Source organism: Apium graveolens, chromosome 2 (genome assembly GCF_009905375.1).
Source record: "Apium graveolens cultivar Ventura chromosome 2, ASM990537v1, whole genome shotgun sequence".
Classification (NCBI taxonomy): Eukaryota; Viridiplantae; Streptophyta; class Magnoliopsida; order Apiales; family Apiaceae; genus Apium; species Apium graveolens.
The window spans coordinates 4432042-4446815 of NC_133648.1; the positions used below are offsets into that span (position 1 = coordinate 4432042).

Sequence of the window (14774 nt, forward strand, 5' to 3'; positions counted from 1 at the left end):
TTACACACATTATATATAAATTATATATAAAGGATATAATTAGGAGATTTTAATCAAGTTGTGTAATTACATATGTACCCTCGTGCATTAACATTAAAAAGCATTTCTACTCACTTAACTTAGGTGAATACGTATTTAGTAGAAGTTAAGTTCAAAAAAAATAATGTAGAAGCCAAGATTTTCTTCTATGATTCTGATATACTGAAGAGGTTAGGTATACCCTAACACTAACACTAAGTCTTAAGATCATTATTTATTATTTTTAATTTTTTTTTAGGAATTCAATATACAATTTTATTTTTTTATATTGTATTAAAATTTAAATTAATTTAACTTTTTAATACAAAATCTAACCAAAAAGTTGTATATCAATATGAAGATTCTAGAATTTTCTATAGAGTGAAACCGAGTATGTTTTGGCCATATACACTTATTCCAAATTGTCATGGGATACATTCATATATTATCATAAATTATGATACTAAAAACTCATTAATTTTATTTCAAGGGACCTACATGGGACCCACCTTTTTCCTTGCTTATCCGCCCTGCCCCTGATTTAAGTGCAAGTTTTAGAGTGAGATTACACGAGGGACATACCAGTGAGAACAAAGATTTTATATAAAATAATGGGCTTTTCTCCGTTTTAAAGCAGCTTTAGTGCCAAAATTTCATGATCACATAGTCTAATACTAGGCCAAAATTTAATTAATATATACACCTCAACATGCAAAAAAAATTGTATAAGTATTGAGATCTTCGAGATAGAGTTCATCACTGAATATTATTAACTCTTGATCCTTGTTTTCTTTCGAACCAGTGTTCAAGAACTCTGAATTATTGCTTGTACAACTCATTTTTCTTGATTATTTTAAGGTGCAGATATGGGGAATTGTTGTCTACCCTTACTTGGACACTATAACAGTGAAGAAGATGCAATGGAAAGTTTACCATTGCATAGTGAAGGTATATCGCGGCACAATTTTCTTCATAAGTATACTTCTTTTCCAGAATATTCGTCTTCCAGGAATAAGGAGAATAGAAAGAAAAAGGCCCTTTCTTCTTTCCGCAGGAAGAATTCCAAAAGGTGGTGAGGCCGAGTTGATTGCAGCAGGGTGGCCTTCATGGATGGTTGAAGTTTCTGGTGAAGCTTTAAGGGGATGCATTCCCAGGAAATTAAAGTCTTTTGGGAGATTAAAACTAGTATATATACTTCTGTTCCTTCCTTGTTTTTCTATATTAATTAAGTTTATTTTGTCACCTAGTAATTTTTTTAACGTGATATCTTACAATAGCCTAATAGTTAAACTCTTAGTATATGCATATGTGTGTGATAATATAAATTGTTATTGTCCTTTGTTTAAATAATTGAATAAGATTTCTTACATCATTAAATCATCGATCCCCTTCTCGTAAAACTCTTGATTAACAATCAGCTCTCCGTGTATATGTATCCCCTTTTGATAAAACGGTTGATTAGAAGTCTTTGGAGATAAATGTAGACTTCTATGCCTTGCTTGTTTTTCTATATTAAAAAGTTTATTTTGTTATTTTTTAATATTTTAAGGTGATATCTATCCATGGAGCCTAATGAATGTTCGGATCTCTCTTATGTAACAAGCGGTCGTGTTAAACTTTTAGTAGGATATGTGTGTGAGTATATAAATTTATGTAATCGAACTTTATTTAAAAACTAAATAAAATTTCTAAGGTAGATAGTTCTGAACTAGTTGATCCCTTCAAATCATTAGATCACGTATCCCCTTTACTTTAGATCCCCTTTAGTGGTAAAGTGTTGATTAGCAATCAGCTCTCTCTGTATTTATGTAATTCAACACATCATCAACTTATCTCCTCATTATTAGTAATGTTTTACTTAAATTTAGAATCACAAAATTTAATATTGATTAAGCTTAAAATATTGAATATAACGTAGAATCTCATCTAAAATTGAAAATCAAGTGTAATATAGAAATCTAGTATAGAATCTTCTACGTACATTCGTAACAACGAAATTACGTGTTATGTTATATTTGATCTTATATATGATTCTATAGTGTTATTGGGTGTTCTTCTTGGAGCAATGGCCTCGTTTTACTGTCATCATGGATGTTTTTTTTAATTTTCTTGAGCAGCTGATTAAAAATCTTGGCTGAGTGATTTAATTTTTCTTTGCAGATCGGTGAAGGTACTTACAGCCATGTTTATCGGGCTTTTGATTGAGAAGCAGAAAATCTTTGCTTTAAAAAAGATCAGAGTCGACGATTTGGAACCTGGAACCATTCGCTTCGTGGCCAGAGTGATTAGGATTCAACGCAGTCTACACAATTGTTGGACCAGGACAAGACGGCCCAAAGGAATTATAGTTAGAATAATCACAATACATTATGTAAAGCCCAAGAAGGCCCACATTGTAAGGATTGAGTCCATTTATGACTTAGTATAAATAAAGGACAACAATCCCATTTGAAGGGGTTGGCTAATTAAGCAAAGAAGATCATCTCCTAAAACTATAGACTAATAATAATATTATTGGTACATCATTTGGCGCTAGAAGGAGCTTTGCTTTAACAAGATCCAACCAGAAGATGATTGTAGAAGAGCTTGATCCGGGAACCGCCGGACCAACTCAGGTAAAGGAGTTGACGGCAGAAGTTGCCGCCGACCCCTCGACCCACGACGATCGCGAGCTTCCAAAACAACCGGCATTGAAGCCGAAGTGTTTGTTCCCTCCACCTGAGGCTCCTCCAGAAGATCAATTTCTAGGATTGAAGGACTCACTCCAAAGGGACAGAAAAAGAAAAGCTGTGTCAGACCAGCGTTTTAGAGTTCAAACATCTAAAGGAAAAAAAGTTCTCTCGAGCGACGTTCGGCTACATTTGGAAAAGAAAGAAAGGCTAAAAGCCCAAAACCAAGGAAATCCGAAAGATTCCCTTGATTCAGATGAAGAACTCGAGTTTCTAGAGCGCGAAGCTCATAGATTGCAGGCTAAACTTGAGCGAAAACGTGAGATTCACCGTCTCCGTCGAGAGCTCCAACAAACTACAATTCAAAATGAAGGACAAGATGATGAATTTTATGATGAGGATGATGCGGAGTACGAATATGAGCCCTCGGCGGAGTCAACATATTCGCAACCTCGCGAACGTCGACAGAGGACAGTGTCATCTGCCGATGTCTCACATCAGACAGAATCCACAGAATCTATATCTCACGAGGAGTTCGCTAAAATGCAGGAGGAAATCGCCCAGATGCGTACCTTGATGAGAAATCAGGCAGGGTTTGAAACCGTTTCTGAGAGCCCCCTATCATTAGTGCTTGAGAAGGCGCGCATCGACAGGACGTTGAAAACGCCTGCTCTCGATCATTTCGACGGATCCTCGGACCCGTTAGCATTTCTAAATACATTTGACGGTCGCATGGCTTTCTTCGGCCACTCGGAGATCGCTAGGTGTCAGTTCTTCTCTACTTGCCTTCAAGGCACGGCTCTCCGATGGTACAGTAACTTGCCACCTCAGTCAATCGACTCGTGGACAACTCTGAAAAGCAAGTTTCAAGCCCGATTTTCCAGCAACTATAAAGGAATCAAAGTTACTGCATCCTTGATGACAATGCATCAACGCTCCGGCGAAAGTCTCAGGATTTTCTAACCCGGTTCAGAGAAGAGATAGCAGAAATTCCAGACTTAATAGAACAGATGGCTGTCAATTTCCTGACGGCGGGCATCGATAAGTCTAGGCATGGCCTCCTTTTAGAAGAGATCTTTGAAAAAAGGCCGAAAACACTACAGGCTGTGTTCCAGATTATAGAACACCGCATGATGCTTCAAGAAGCGGTAAGCTGTATACAATCTCCACGGAGGTCGTCAAAGTACGAACGACGCCGAAGCTACAGTCCACGATCCCCTGCGAGGGAAAGGCGCCGAGAGCGACGTAGGTCGCCCCCGCCTCGCACATCGGACCTCCCCCCGAGGGATAGAAGAGAAAGGGATTGGCAACCCCACAATCGATCTGAAAAAGAGTTCACTAAACTCAACACTGAGAAAACGACAATTTTGGCGGTGTTGAAAACGGAACCGGACTATCGCCCTCCAAGACCCATGAAACCAGGAAGACCCCCAAGCTCCAGATATTGTGAATATCATGAAGACACCGGCCATACAACAGAGCAATGTTTTCAACTTAGCAATCTCATCGAAGGAAAAATTCGTCGAGGACAACTAGTCCACTATGTGCAACACGATGATGAACCCAGACGTCACCATCGAGGCGAAAACGACCGTGTAATCGACGTTATTTTTGGCGGCGTAGCCGCCGGGGGCCTCTCCCACAACTCTCGCAAGATTTATGCTCGAGAAGTCTTTAATGTCAATCCCTCGACAGCTAAACGCCCTCGAGTGAATCCCTCCCCCGTCATCTCTTTCTCTGATGACGATTATCGTCCCGGTCTCATCGAAGGCCATCAAGACGCTCTCGTCATCAAAACACGTGTGGGAAACAATACGGTTAAGAAAATGTTGGTCGATAATGGTAGCTCCGTCGACGTGTTATATCACCATGCTTTTTCCCGAATGGACATAGGAGATCGAAGACTCGAAAACTCCCGAACCCCGCTATACGGGTTCACAGGCAATGAGGTTCACGTTGTAGGAACCATCGATATGCCAGTGCTTTTCGGTTCCCCTCCCTGTCAGATTTGGAAAATGGTCAAATTCCATGTGATTAGCGCTTCCTCAAGCTTCAACGCCATTTTGGGACGAACAACGATCACCGCGCTCCGAGCTATAACATCTATCTCCCACTTGAAAATGAAGTTTCCCACAGATTTCGGCGTGGGAGAAATGATTGGTGATCAAGTAACAGCAAGACAATGCTACCTAACCACCGTTTCTCCAAGAAAAAAGACAGAGGAAGAGCTAGAAGTCAATCAAGTACTAGATATCGACCCAAGAGAATTGATTGACTCATCCACAAGCAATTCATGCTCCCCTCTCGAAGAAACAGAAGATATAGAAGTATTTGAAGGAAACCCAGATAAAACAACAAGAATTGGCAAAAACCTCTCATCAGATTTCAAAAGAGATATCACAAACCTCATTCGGGAATTCTCCGACATTTTCGCTTGGGTCCCGAGAGACATGCCTGGCATCCCAGAGACCACTGCTCGACATTCGCTGCACATCAGTAAAGACACCAGGCCTGTACGACAGAAACAACGCATATTCTCGGCCGAGAAAAGAGCAGCCATCGACCAAGAGGTCGAAAGACTCCTCGACGCCGGCTTCATCGAGCCCGTGCAATTCCCCACGTGGATATCAAACGTAGTTCTGGTTAAGAAAAGCAATGGGAAGTGGAGAATGTGCATTGATTATTCAGATGTGAATAGGGCGTGCCCCAAAGATTTTTACCCTTTGCCCAATATCGACCAACTCATCGACGCCACAGCGGGAAACGAACTCCTGTCCTTTATGGACGTCTTTTCGGGGTATAATCAAATTAAGATGGATTCCCATGACTGGCAACAAACTGCTTTCATCACTCATAGAGGGGTCTTTGGATACAAAGTAATGTCCTTCGGATTAATCAACGCGGGTGCTACTTTTCAGCAGACAATGGATAAAATATTCTCTTCGCAGATAGGAAGAAACATGCTAATATACGTCGATGACATGATCACAAAGTCAAAAGCTACCTCCGACCACGTGACAGACCTTCGAGAAACGTTCACCAATGCAAGGGCAAATAACATGCGACTGAACCCGGCAAAGTGTTCATTCGGCCTTACTGCAGGTAAATTTTTGGGGTTCCTTGTTACCCAGAAAGGCATCAAGGCCGATCCAGCTCAGACAAAAGCCATCCTAGAAATGAGCAAACCAAGATCCATTAAAGACTTACAAAAACTCACAGGGTGTATAGCCGCACTTCGAAGGTTCATTCCTCAATCTTCAAAGAGATGCCTCCCGTTTTTCTCTGCAATGAAAAAAGCTTCCAGATCATCGCAGTTTGAATGGAACGAAGACTGTGAAAAGAATTTCACGGAGCTAAAGATGTTTTTGACAAATCCTCCAGTTTTAACACGACCCTTAACAGGTGAGCCGCTACGGGTATATCTCTCAGCTTCCGACGAAACGGTCGCGGCAGTATTGGTCCGTGTCGATGAGGGAAAAGATATTCCTGTATATTATATCAGCCACTCACTACGAGACGCGGAAACAAGGTACCCTCAAGTCGAGAAACTCGTATACGCTCTCGTTGTCGCGAGTCGTAAGCTACGCCATTATTTTCAAGCGAGAGAAATCCATGTCCTGACCAATCTTCCTCTGAAAAGAATCCTGCACAAGCCCGACATAACAGGCAGGCTCGCAGCTTGGACCATCGAGTTAAGCCAGTTCTACATCGAGTATAAACCTCGAACGGCGATCAAGGCCCAAGTTCTCTCAGATTTCGTCGCCGAATACCAGTTCCAATCCAAGACGCACAAACCTGAAGAGGACCAGTCTCGTCCGTGGCTTCTGTTCATTGATGGTTCCTCGACGTCCGGCTCTGGAGGAGCAGGGGTCATATTAATCAGCCCAGGAGGATTCAAAATTCAGCAGGCTCTCAAGTTCGGGTTCTCCGCCACAAACAACGTGGCCGAGTACGAGGCACTCATTGCCGGTCTAAAACTCGCATCCGATCTCGAAGCAGAGGTCATTGACATATTTGGGGATTCTCAGTTGGTTTGCAAACAGATAAGTGGCGAATTTAAGACGCATAATGAAAGGATGGCCCGATATTTAACAAGAACACAAGAGCTTCTTAGCAAATTCCCTTCATGGAAAATGTCAAACGTCGACAGGGAGGAGAACCAGTGGGCAGACTCTCTAGCCAAACTAGCCTCTTCCAACCTCCCCACTAATCTCAGCCCAACATACGTCGACATTTTGGAAACCCCCTCTATCGACGAAATATCAGTCAATCAAATCCAGGCTAGGTTCGATTGGCGCCAACCCTTCCTTGAGTACATTATCGACAACAAGTTGCCTGAGCATAAGTCCGAAGCCCGCACTCTCATGTTCAAAGCCAGGAACTACTGTGTTGTGGGTTCGGAGTTATACCGACGTGCCCTCTCTGAGCCTCTGCTCCGTTGCTTGTCTCCAGAAGAGGCCCTCCAAGCGATCGTGGAAATACATACGGGAATCTGTGGAGAACACCTAGGAGGAAAAACATTAGCCCTCAAAGTTATCCGACAAGGCCTGTTCTGGCCTACAATCCGGAAAGATTGTGAAGATTACGTCAAGAAGTGTCAAGCATGTCAGCTGCACGGAAATGTAAACCGTCGACCCACAACTGAGCTGAACTCTATTCTCAGCCCATGCCCCTTTTTCCAATGGGGAATAGACATTGTGGGTCCCTTTCCAAAATCCAAAAATCAGTGCCAATACATCGTAGTCGCTGTGGATTACGCAACCAAATGGATCGAAGCAAAACCACTTGCTAAAATTCGAGAAAAAGAGATGATAGAATTCTTTATGGAATACATCGTCTTTCGCTTTGGGATCCCCAGAATCTTAGTTTCTGATAACGGCACTCAGTTTGTAGGAAAGCAATTTGAGGAGGCTCTGCTCGAATTAAAAGTCCAGCACATCAAAGCATCTGTAGCATACCCCCAAGCAAATGGACTAGCAGAGGTAACAAATAGAACCATCCTACAAGGCCTGAAGAAAAGAATTGAAGAAGTACCCCGATGTTGGGTCGACGAACTACCGAATGTATTGTGGTCGTATAGGACGACTCCCCGAAGTGCGACGGGCGAAACTCCCTTCCGACTTGCATATGGAGTCGACGCTGTCATACCTGTCGAGATAAGTCTCAGCTCACCACGGATCGACGTATTCGATCCCGCTCTATCTCTCGTTGGACTCCGCCTTCACAATGATCTGTTAGAAGAAACAAGGGAAGAAGCCCGAATGCGGATGGTTGCCCAACAAGAAAAAACTGCAAGGTACTTCAACAAAAAAGTCAAACCCAAAGACTTCAAGGTTAACGACCTTGTCTTAAGAGATTCCGCAGCATCACAATCCACTGTCTCAGGAAAATTCAAACCAGCTTGGGAAGGCCCTTATCGGATCTCGAGACTTGTAAGCACGGGGACCTATGAGCTTGCGCACCTCGACGGGAAACCCATCAAAAATGCTTGGAATGGAATTCACCTCAAAAAGTTCTATCAGTAATTTAATCTCAGTTGTAACTTGTTATCTTGAGGCAGTAAAATGCCATTTCAAAAACAAACCCTCGATATAATAGGGGTCGCTACGAGGTTATGATGAACAAATTCCTTTAACTTGGAAAAAGCACAGACTTTCACTTCCTTCGCTCCTTACTTAACTAAAAATAATCATTCATTTCTAGGCAAATGTTTATACAACCACTTCACGACGACGGTCTGGGCAATAAAATCTCTCTCATAATGTAAACACTCGACTACGAAACTAACAAACGGCTTAATGTTTCAAACTCGAGACAAATAGATAGCAAAACCAGCCAATACGTAACTGCTTACATCATAGAAATAAGCTTAAACAATGGATCGCATACCTTATACTTCTTACAAATCCAGGACCACAGTGATTACTACACTTCTCAAGTTCTGGGACTTCCATGATGTTGGTATCAATAAAGCTCTTAAACACTTAAAAATGTTCAAATACGATCACAAAAAAAATGTTCAAATACGATTACAAAAATCACAGGGCATACCCTGCCTTCATGCGTTACCACCCTTCGATGCCAGGTCACGAAGATAGTCATCAAAGGCATGACCCTCGACGGCAAAACCAGCCTCTTCCATCCGTCAAAGGCATCGTCCATAACCGTCGCCCAGAGCACCAGCGATATCTTCAACGGCTTTCTCTACCTCTATCTTCAAATCTTCATTTTCTTTCACGATCAACTCGTAGGAGCCATCCATTCCTTCGACCTGTCGAAGCAAGCCTTGGCGCTTGCCTTTTTCCTCTTCAAGCTCCCTTTCCACCTCGAGCAGTCGACCCTCGAGTTCCTGTATCTTCCCACTCGACACCTGCTCTGTAGCCTCCATCTCAGCAACCTTTTTCGACAGTGCGGAATTTGCCTTAGACAAATCAGCCACCCTGTGCTCGAGTTCCGCAAAACCCACCGCAATCTTCTTCTTTTCCCCCTTCAAGGCAGCAACTTCAGCTTCGAGCTTGGAACAAGCCTCACCATCAACATCAGCCTTGTAATCCTCCAGTATATGCATAAAATCGGAAAGAAACTACAAAAAAAAAGGGGGGGGACATGAAAACAGGGTCGGCAACTATGACTATAAACGACCATGACCGAACATGAAAACAAAGAAACATGCACATTAAAAAGAAAGAGAAGGGAATGAACGTACCCTCCCAGCCCGGCTCTTACATCGATCAACAAGGTCCTCACGCTTCCTCCCATCATAAGCAACCAAGTCCTGAGGTAAGTTAAAGAGGTTAAGTGCCCTCAAGGGCACAGTTGATCCCCCCGTCCATCGCTCCGTGGGCTGAATCTCGACCCTCATCACCTCTTTCTTCGACCGAGGGTCGACGGTCTTCCCATAAACCCTTTCCCCGGCAGTGGCCACATTTTTGTTCACACCCTCGACCCCGCCCCCCCGTCCTCCAACAGCCACTTCATCATCCTCCCTCCGAAACCGCTTTCGAGGGTTACCCTCCACGCGGACGAGATCTGAAACAACCCTCTCATTGTCTTCAATTACCTTGTTTCCCTGGTCATCAAGCAATTCAATTGAAACTGAATGAGGAACCCCCGACGGTCCAGCCCTGGCTGCATCAGCAGGCTTCCTCGCAGCACGCTGCAATAACAACATCATTGCCTTGTCCATTCCTCCTCGAATCCCTCCGTCTAAAACCTTTTTAAGTGAGGCGCCTTCCACTACAAAGAAACAAACAAAACAATAAGTCAGCCATCCTATATATAAGCACTTACGAAAATTAAAATAAGCAAGAGCCGACAATGACAAGTACAAAAACTAAGTACGTAAACAAAATAAGGGCAATAACAATTAATACATCCCCCTTACAATCGTGCATCCCTAAAAATCCAGAGTCCTTCAAATCTAAGTGCGTATACCATGTCCTCGACCCATGAAACTCATCGAGGTAGGCAGTATCGTGCTTCTCCATGTTATTTAAATAATCAATCGTGCCCTGGCTAACTTTCCCGCAAGGCTTTACAAATTCCAAGTCAGGACCCCCAACGTACAACCATTGCGAGTAATAACCAGAATTCGATGACCTAACACTAACAATCTTCATCCGTCGATGTCGGGAGTCGAAATATACTTGGCCACCATAGTACCGCACACCATAAATAGAGAAAAACAATTTCAAAGTCGGTGATCGACCCTTATCACAGCACAGTGCCACGAAACCACTTAACTGAGCAACAGAATTTGGTGTCAGCTGCCCTAAACCACAACCGATAGCCTCATACATCGTCAGGAAGAACGGATGCATGGGCAAACGAAGACCAAACTGAAACATTATCATCGCAACCCCATGCATCCCGAACTCGAGCATTATCCAAACCCTCTCATCTGCTGTCGGCACTCGATAACGGTAGCCGTTAGACAGGTCGATGTACTTCTCCAACTTACTCGCAGGGGGGTCGACGGTGATGTAATAACTAAGATAGTTTAAACTAGGTTTGCTCTCAAATTCGATCCTACCTAGTCGAAGACTTTCCTCGACCGTTCTATTCCTAAGTTCCAGGGTATGAGGACTTAAGGGTGGAGAGGGCATAGGACCTGGAGGCACCCCCTTCAAAAACTCATCGCTTCCTAAGAAATCAAAAGACCCACACTGACCTAGGTCCGGGATCTCTAGATTATCCAAGTTCAAAACAGACTCCTCGTCACCCTCCTCTAACGGTCGCTTCCCGGGGTCCCGGTTGGTGGCACTATGCGACGACGACGACGAAGGAAAGTCGGCCATTATAAATCGGTAAACTATAAACACGACCGACCCGCAGATAAAAAGGAAAAGGAAGAGAGAGAGAGAGAGTAGACGACTTACAGTGCGAGCCCAGAACGCGCTGCAATCCCCTTTTAGATACCTGGAGAGGAAGTCGAAGAGGTTAGCCAGGAAACCTGCAAAAACAAAAAAAAAACCTGGAAAAATAAATTCAAAAACACACATGAGCGGATATATACCTTCAAAAAAAAAAAAGCATTATGTTTAATTCCTTTCTTTTTTCGGACACACACATTTGACTCCTATCTCGAATTAACAGTTATTTCTTATTTTTCTTTTGCTTCGTTCGTTCGTTTTTTCACTAATTTTTCCCTTCATTTCATTATCCTGTCCGGTCACTAACTTTATTCAGGTATCAAGACAAAAACCTCGGAATTCAAAGCGCAAGGGTGGAGAGCACGAAAACGCAAATCTAAAGATATCGCGCAAAACAAGGAGGGGGACTAATGTTGGACCAGGACAAGACGGCCCAAAGGAATTATAGTTAGAATAATCACAATACATTATGTAAAGCCCAAGAAGGCCCACATTGTAAGGATTGAGCCCATTTGGGACTTAGTATAAATAAAGGACAACAATCCCATTTGAAGGGGTTGGCTAATCAAGGAAAGAAGATCATCTCCTAAAACTATAGACTAATAATAATATTATTGGTACATCAACCATCCTAACATAATAAAATTGGAAGGTGTAGTTGCATCAGAGTCTTCATACAGTTTGTACCTTGTGCTGGAGTACATGGAACATGATCTTGCACGGCTTGCTTCCACTGGGCTGAAGTTTACAGAAGCTCAGGTACTCGTGCAAAGTTTGTGCAATAGTTAAATTTTTTATGCAAAATGATATTTAGGAATCAGTCAAGTTACAAATATTCTCTTAATGTAAATTCACATTTTCATAAATCTCCTCATGCTTGTTGACACACAGTTTAAGATAGTGTTGTACATAGAGGTGTATTTGGCACTATGATTCATTGAGATGTAGTGTAAGATTTTTTATTTTCTTTTATCTTGATACATATAATAAAACTCAACTTGTTGCAGGTCAAATCCTACATGAAGCAACTGCTCTGCGGACTTGACTACTGCCACCGTCAGGGCATCCTGCATGGAGATATAAAAGGTTCCAACCTTCTTCTACTATTTTTTTTAAATTTATTTTTGTTTTTTGCTAAGTAATTTCCTACCTCCTCTCGCAGGTTCCAAACTTCTGATTGACAATAACGGGAACCTAAAAATTGCCGACTTTGGTTTGGCCTACTTCGACAATCCGCAAGAAGTTTGCCCTCTGACGAATCGTGTCATTAGTCTTTGGTACCGAGCACCTGAGATATTACTTGGCGCCACTTGCTACAGTGATGCTGTAGATTTATGGAGTGCAGGTTGCCTTTTTGCTGAATTGTATGCTGGAGAACCAATTTTCCCGGGGACAACGGAGGTACATGATTTGCAAATGTGTTCTTACAGACAAATAAACATGTAATAACTACTTAAAAGATAAATAGCCGAAACACGTTTGTTCTTACGGTTTATAGTTTGATTACTTAGAATTAGTAGTCTACAATAGCAGCGTCTGAAATGTCAACTGCTTATAGTAATTTTTTTTGTACTATGAATTTTTCTACCTCTGATGATGGTGGATAAGGTAGAACAATTAAAACATTAAATTTCATTTCCACATATTGATAAATGTAGCATTAGAGTGGTGTGAGTTTATGTTTTCACATGCTTAAGGTAAGTAGTCCTTCACTTTTGGAATATACATTATAACAAAATAGTTCTTGAATGCAAACCTAACCTTTTCCTTTTTGCTTTTCTTCTTATTCTTTCACTCGAGTCTATCTGGAGCCTGTCTGCGCATTGTGCAGGATAATAAATTAGCGAGAAAATTATTTTATTTCAGGCCAGAGCAAAGGAAAATAAGGGCGACGCATTGCGCGTAGGCCAAATATTATGTTTACATTTTCCTGCCATGGCCAGACAGTAATCCACCCAATGAAAGACTTCTTTGTGGATGGCCAACTTCATTTATTCATTGTTTCTATTACTGCCTCAACTTTGCTGGTACAATTGAATGATAAAGTTGGTGTATTGCTGTCTATTAGGTGGACCAGCTGCGTCAGATATTCACACTTTGTGGCTCACCTTCAGAGGAATACTGGATAAAATTGAAGCAGTGTCCTGCAGAAATATGTGATCCTCAAAAACCTTTTAAAAGATGTGTTGCAGAAAAGTTCGAGAACTTACCTGCACCAGCATTAGCGCTGATTGAGACCCTGCTGTCAATAGAATCTTCAGCTCGAAAGTCTGCAATCAATGCTTTAAATAGTGAGGTACCATGTTGCGAATTTAGATTCATTTTCTTGTTATAACTTCATTCTGAGAAATCTTGTTCTGCGTATTCTTGATTTAAGGGCCTTACAGATATCCATTAACATCCTCTAATAGGCTGTTCTTTCCTAAAAGTATTTTCTCCTGCTGTCCACCAGCTCTGTATTTTTCTGCCTATTATTCTATTTTTCCTTGTAATATATGCATTAGAACCCTTTGCTTTTTCCTTGCTGAGCTACCTATTAATACAACTTGGTTTTATTGCAGTTTTTTTTGTCAGAACGACTTCCAAGTGAATCTGAAGAGTTTCCAGAGTTTCCTCCAAGCAAAGAGTTAAATGGTCAAGCTCGAGATGAAGCAAGAAGGTTTATAATGTGAAATAATCAGTCTTCATATGTGTATCCATGTGTGTGTGTGTCTGTGTCACATCCTTATTCTTCCTCTAGAATTGTATGTTTCTACAGCTGTTGTAGACATTCACTTTTTGTCATGCCGTTAGGTGTGAGCTGATTTATCTTGGCTAGAAAAATGTTTTATGTTGCTATAATGTACAATACTGTTGGAACTTGTAGAGAAGCGGCTGGAGGAAACAAGGGTAACATATATGATGACAAAGGGAAAGGGACGTCTAGATCTAGAGCCATTCCAGCTCTTCGTCTTAACGGAGAACTATACCACTCAATGCTGGTAAGTTTTGTTTATTAATAATAAATCTTTTGTACCTGGTTCCTACATTGATCCAATCTTTACATTTAGTTCATTAAGTTGGTAATTAATTTGTATGCAGACGGAAAGGGTTGAGGTAAAGTTCAAGTCTTCTACCGTTGAAGCTGCTTCTGGAATTCCAAATGAAATTAGTGGTCCTGGGGAGTGATAGCCGATGGGACTCTTTACAAATTAGCATCAAATTCTGGAGCTTGAGCTTAGGTCACAGAGCTGTCCGAGAAAAGTTTGGTAAAGATGTGGATGGCATTCCCAGGACATCAGCTTGAGCTTACTATCCTGATCCACAGCCATAAGCAACATATTTCCTACATGTATGTTTTACATAAATTTGCTGATCTCCTGTGTGTTTCCAAACAAATATTCGAAATGACTATACCATAAAATTCATGTAATACCTGGATCATGATATTTTCGATTGTCTTCCTTAAAATTGTGATATTTCTAAATTATTTCCTCTTTTTGGATCTCAAAATTGTATTCGTATATAAAAATGGCAGATCCCAAATTTATTAACAAAATTGTTGCTAAATAATATGTGATCTATCTTAATTCCTGGATTATACCGAGTATGACCAATTACCACTGTTGTCATGTGAAAATTTATTTTGGTATCCAATTTGGTAATTCTAGCATAGAGTGTTCATTTATTAGTTAATTGAGCTCACCATGCTTTTTTGGGAAGAAGTTCAGAAGAT

General features: G+C 41.5%; 1 pseudogene; it reads left to right on the forward strand.

Moving 5' to 3' along the window:
• The first annotated feature begins 884 nt into the window (after positions 1 to 884).
• On the forward strand, positions 885 to 14467 carry LOC141684584 (putative serine/threonine-protein kinase At1g09600; annotated as a pseudogene).
• Positions 14468 to 14774: the final 307 nt, after the last annotated feature.